At 41.6% G+C, this 6,154-nt stretch overlaps 1 protein-coding gene across 3 annotated transcripts in view; it reads right to left on the bottom strand.

The window, feature by feature from the left end:
• Positions 1–1,540: 1,540 nt before the first annotated feature.
• The window catches only part of ZBTB38 (zinc finger and BTB domain containing 38), a 52,871-nt gene continuing 48,257 nt past the window's right edge, over positions 1,541–6,154 (bottom strand). For all 3 annotated transcript variants that reach the window (XR_009764077.1, XM_061636877.1, XM_061636882.1), the window contains exon 6: positions 1,541–2,346. The gene's annotated coding sequence lies outside the window, so the exon portion shown is untranslated. The remainder of the gene's footprint in view (positions 2,347–6,154) is intronic.

Genomic DNA, 6,154 nt, shown 5'->3' with positions numbered 1-6,154 from the left:
ACAGAAGATTTATGTAACTTTACAATTGACAATGAGGACATTGAACTTGTCAAGGATTATCAATACCTCGGCACAGTCATTAACGAAAATGGAGACAATAGTCAAGAAATCAGAAGAAGGCTAGGACTGGGGAGGGCAGCTATGAGAGAACTAGAAAAGGTTTTCAAATGCCAAGATGTATCACTGAACACTAAAGTCAGGATCATTCAGACCATGGTATTCCCGATCTCTATGTATGGATGTGAAAGTTGGACAGTGAAAAAAGTGGATAAGAGAAAAATCCACTCATTTGAAATGCGGTGTTGGAGGAGAGCTTTGTGCATACCATGGACTGCAAAAAAGACAAATAATTGGGTGTTAGAACAAATTAAATCAGAACTGTCACTAGAAGTAAAATGATGAAACTGAGGTTATCATACTTTGGACACGTAATGAGAAGACATGATTCACTAGAAAAGACAATAATGCTGTGAAAAACAGAAGGGAGTAGAAAAAGGAAGGCCAAACAAGAAATGGATTGATTCCATAAAGGAAGCCACAGACCTGAACTTACAAGAGCTGAACAGGGTGGTTCATAAGAGATGCTCTTGGAGGTCACTGATTCATAGGGTCACCATAGGTTGTAATCGACTTGAAGGCACATAACAACATATAAAAAATATTCCACTAGCACAGCAGACTTCCACTTATACAGTGGAACTTCCCCCTCCACTCTCTGCAGTCCCCTGCACACCCTCAAAAACCTGCTCCAGAGGACTCGGAGGACCATTTAAGGTTGTGCATTGTTTAATCGTATTTTAATTGTATGTTTTTCTATGTTTTTAACTACATGTAGTTTTATTTGTAAGCTGCCCTGAGTTCCAGTTTGGAAAAAGGGCGGGGTAAAAATAAAGTTTCATTCATTCAACAGATTTTGAGTGTTTGTGAGAAGGAAGTAGAAGTCCCATTGTGTGAGCAGAACTCACCACATGCAGTGTTGGATAGAACCAATTACACTAATAGACACATAAAGCTTTAATATTAAATTGGCGTAACTATAAAAATTTGATAAGATCTGAGGCACTTTCAAACCACTTACTCCAGAATAAATCATGTTTTTGCAAATGGACCAGTTTGAGGATAACTGGCTAACCACACTATGCAAAAAAGGTTAAATTTTGGTTTTTTGGAGGGGGAGGAACACAACAGAGAGTGGGTATTTTAATGAAAGAATCCTATTGTCATCATGAATCTTACAAAAAATAATAAACTGGATTCTTTTTATAGTTCTGAACACCAGATTTTAATAGTTTTTTTAAACAAAAATACAGATACCATTATGTAGCAAACCACTGTTCTTAACAATATGTACCATAATTCCCAACTTGCTTTAACTCTAATTTTGTCTGTAATATTTTACCCATTATTTTGACATAATAAAATTCCAACAATTAATTATAAACATGATGCTGCTATCTTAAAACTGCTTTTCTATAAATTGTAGAGAACATACAGAATTATAAAGTTATTGTATTTTATCAAAATATACAAAGCCCTCAAACGTAACATAAGCTATTATTTCTCATATTCATTACACAGTGATAGAAAATTATAAAATTATCGCTATGTATAAATATTACACACATTGCCTTTGGTCTAGAATTGTTAACATACGTGTCATTTTAGAAAATGTCATAATTTACTTATTTGAAATACGTCACACATTTATATTTTCTAATTGCAAGACTCTCAAACCAAAGCAGCTGTAGAACAACCCCAGGGTACAATCAACTTCTTTCAATACTGGTATCAATTGCATGGGATATTTAGGGCACAATCCAACTGACCTTTCCACTGGGCTGGGGGGAATTGGATGCTGTGGGCCCCTGGCTGCGCCGGCCTCTGCTGGCAGCAGCCCTCCAGCATGGATGAGCTGTGGTGCCACCAGGAGCCTGCTGGCACTGCCAGGGGTCCACCAGGGACGGTCAGCCCAGTGGATGGACAGCCAGCAGAAGCCGGTGGAAACCCCAAAAATGGGGCATGGCAGGAGTGAAGCCGTGGGGGGGGGGACTTGCACAAGATCTTCCTCACATTCAGAGCCCTTCCCTGGGTCCCAATTTGCCCAGAAACCCCACTGGCCAAAAGGCCAGTGCAGTAAAAAAAATCATAATGGCCATCTACAGGGAACACTTAGTCCATGGGAGGCCTGTTCGTGGGAGCTGGCTTCTTCCTTCCTGCTCATGTGTGCGGCTCACAACAGAGGTGGCATTGAGCCGGGCTGCTGGCTCCCAAGCAGGAGGAGGATCCCGCAGAGCTTTCCGTTGGCTTCTCCGTCGCTCCCCAGCATTTGGATTGCTCTGTTACTTTCTGTGTAAATAAATAAGTTAAGAATAAGCATACATTTCATTGTATGCTTAGTGGAGCTGAGACTCTTTATTTTAAAAAATGTATAAACACTTAACACACAAGGGCAATCTGGATATTATGGATATTCTTTAGAACATTCCTGTGCTATAAAATATATAGAGCCAAGGTAGAAATTTATATTTTCTAAACATTTGAAATGTGTTTATTTCATTTTTCATAGACCTACAAGGCAATCCTAAAGCTGGCCAAAGGGCAGCTGAGCAGTTCATGGATGCTGCATAAGTGACTGCTATCAGGGAGGCCCAACAGCAGATGGTACAGATGTCTCTGAAAGTACATATGCCTATGGAAGGCTCTAAGGGTGTAGATCAGATGTGTGGAACCTTTGACCTTCCAGATTTTGCTGAACTACAACCCTCATTATCCCTGGCCATTGGCCACACTTGCTGGGGTTGATGGGAGCTATAGTTCAGCAGCATCTGGAGGGCCAAAACTTCCCCAAACCTGGTGTAGATGTCCTTCAAGCGAGGTGTGCCAAGGGCACATCTCTGGGGATCCACAGGGTCCTAAGCCCCCTTGTTCCCGTGACATGATGCCCCTGAAAAGGGCCCAAAATGCCACCAGCCTTTAGAAACAATGGGAAGGGAAAAAATTAAATGGAAAGGTAAAAAAGAGAGAAAACAATGCTAGCCTAATTCCCAGCCTGGCCACAGATAACTGGCAGGGGCTTCAGATGTGGCAGTTGCTCCACCACAGAATCTCTCCACCACCATAGGATCGCTCTCTGTGGTCTGTGTTTTTTTCCTGATACAATATACCTGATAAAATTCTTGTCTTCCTGAAAGTTTCTGTTGCTACCTTGGCTCCTTTTTAATTATTTCTGCATCAATCCTGTATTAATTTGTAGACCTCCTTGTCTTAGTGATTATGCAAGCAGAAACAACACATCTTCATAAAACAGAATATTTCTAGTGCTCTCTTAAACAGCTGACCTTCCTCTTTCTCCTACCAAATATATAATGCCACCAAGCTTGATCAACAGAAATAAAATGCAAAATGGAAAAGACCAGAGATGCTTCTCAGAGATGAATGTTCATTGTCTGTAGAATCTTCCAAGAATCATTCCCTCTCTTTCTGCAATTCAGAGGCAAATGCTGATCCTTAGGTAGCCAAACCGGCACCATCCATGCACAAGAGGGAAGTATCAGCAGGAAAAGAGAAAGAAACCCCCAGTTTTACAAAAGTACAAAAGAAAAAAAGGGAAAAATCTTAGTGTGGAATTCAACGTAGCACTAAGTCAGTGCAAGGATTGCTCCTTATGCAATGGAATATTCTCCCCCCTCCTCCCCCCTGCATGCCCCCTAAATCTGTTCTAGGGGTTCCTCCAACCATCTCAAGTATACCTGGAGAGGCTGGGAATTCCCATTATGCAAGTGGAAATCCTTGTGCTGAAGGGGTGTGGTAGTTGAACACCACCCCTAAGGGGAAACTCCCCTCCCAAAACAGTGACATGAAGGCCTGAGTGCACTGAGTGGTCACAGAATGCTAACTGACTACAGGGAAACAGAAAAAAAAATGGGTGATAGTAGAAACGGAATGTAGTATCTTGGAGGATGGCATCTGATTGAACTCTAAACAGAAATACTTCCCACTGCAGCATTTTGTTGCAAGCCCCCTTGGCTGCTTCCAAATATAAATGATCAATTATTTGGTTAGTTGTCAGCTACAGAATGAAGGAAGCATGCAACCCAATGCTCCAAAACCAGGAATAGGGCACTATACAGAAAGAGTCCCTCCTGCAGGATAAAAAGGAAGGAATCTCTCTCTCTGTCACACACGCACACACATACACAGAGACAGAGAGAGAGAGGAGGAGGATCAGAGTATGAAAAAGCTCAAAAACGGGCATTTCTGTAGACTTTTATTTTGGCATTAAAGCTTTTATATGGGAGCCAGAAGTCTACTACACGTCTTTCTGGTGTTATGCAGACAATTCAGAGCCTCTTTAGGCATAGCTCTGCAGCATATGTATTTGCCTAGGGAAGATTAGGCTTCTGTAAGGGCAGCAAAACATTTACAGAACTGCTCTAAAAAATAAAATGAGTTGTGGAGCCAAATAACATCAAGGACTGAGCCACTCCAGGTTCATTATGTGTTTCTACAACAGTTCAGATTTTTTCAATTGGGAAAATTGTATCTCTTCCAGGAGAAGGAACATGCCCAACTAAATTAACAGATTGAAGAGATAAAATGCCATTGAAAACTCAATAATTAAATCCTTCATGTGGACTGTTCCATAAATCCTTGATATTAGGAGCAGAATGCCTGCATTCCATGTAGCTTCTGCAAACTAGTTTGGTAAGGTCTGCCTCACAGTATATCACTGAGGTTTTCAGGAATTGGGTAGTCTAATGCTTATTAGATAGTGAGCTGAACCCATGTTGGATTCCACAGACTTGTTATGCTATACTATCACGCAACTGTATAGTCATTAAGCAAACACACAAGGGGGGATGAATGCGCTAGCTCTGTCCCCATCACCATGTCAATCACCCTCCACAAGTTGGTGATCTTATGAAGCAGAGAGCCTCCCGTATTTGTGGAGGCTCCCTGCATGGTTTACAGCCATAGAACATCAGGGTTCTAAAAGGCACAGAGAGTCTCCATGAGTGCATGAGGCTCCGACTGCTCTCCAACACTTGGAGGGTGATGGGAATGGAGGTGCGGCAGAGCTAGTGCACTTGTCCCTGCTGCCCCCTTGTGTTTACTTAATGCAAATATTACAGAAAGCCTAAAAAGGGCTGCTGTCCGCATGTATGCACTTAAATGACTAACCTTATTTGACAGTCAGTCTGAGCCACAATCCAATAAGCTCAAATGTTCCAGTTTAAGGATACAGGTTTAAATTTAAATCTCAGAGAAGAAATTATTTCTTAACCCCCCCCCCCCGTGTGCACTTGTATACCAGGAAGAGGATCAGCATGGGGCTCAGAGAAGCCATCTTCCCTCCTGGCTCTCCTTGTCTAGGACTTGGTCACAAACACACAGAGGCACATAAGAACACAAGATGAGCCTGCTGGATCAGAACAATGGCCCATCTATTTCAGCATCCTGTTCTCACAGTGGCCAAACAGTTGCCCATGAAACTTCTGTGCATCAGCTGTGACTTTCAATAGGAAACCAATGCATATGTCCCATATAAACACCCAGCCATACCTTCCTTCCTTTCATTCTCCTACTGAGAGATTGAACATGTTGTGGGCCAGGTCTCTTGGGAAGAGAGGAACAGCTGTATATGGGAGACATGCATGGACTTTCCATTGAAAATCATGACCTGACTGCTGTGGAAGGCTAAGGAGTAAGAGTGTAAGGAAGAGGGGTCTGTTCAGCCCTCTGGAGTGATAGTTTCCTCCAGCTGTGTGGCTCATGGTGTAAATATTTCAGCTTCACTCAATAGTTGATCTAGCTGTCCACCTGACAGTACTAACATATAATGAGCCTGTGTTCACTCTTAATAACATAATGATTTATTATCAGTCCTCACAAGGCAGTTCACAAACAGCACATTCAGACCTAAGAATAGCTGGATGTACTTTTTGCACTAACAAATTTTAGAATCTTTATCAGATGCTGTACACATCTAGACTATAGCTAAACTAAACTTTAAAATTACAGTGTTGAAATTTGAACAGATTAATATTAAATGCCAGTTAGGATATAGGGTGTGCTGTCTTGCTCCCCCCAAGCATAAATTCTTTGAACATATATATATAATCCAGCTCAACAGTAATTCCTTAAAATACTCTAT

Source organism: Rhineura floridana, chromosome 7, assembly GCF_030035675.1.
Source record: "Rhineura floridana isolate rRhiFlo1 chromosome 7, rRhiFlo1.hap2, whole genome shotgun sequence".
In the NCBI taxonomy this organism is placed as follows: Eukaryota; Metazoa; Chordata; class Lepidosauria; order Squamata; family Rhineuridae; genus Rhineura; species Rhineura floridana.
Note: the sequence above shows the minus strand (reverse complement) of the source record. Positions and strands in the feature narration are given on the sequence as shown.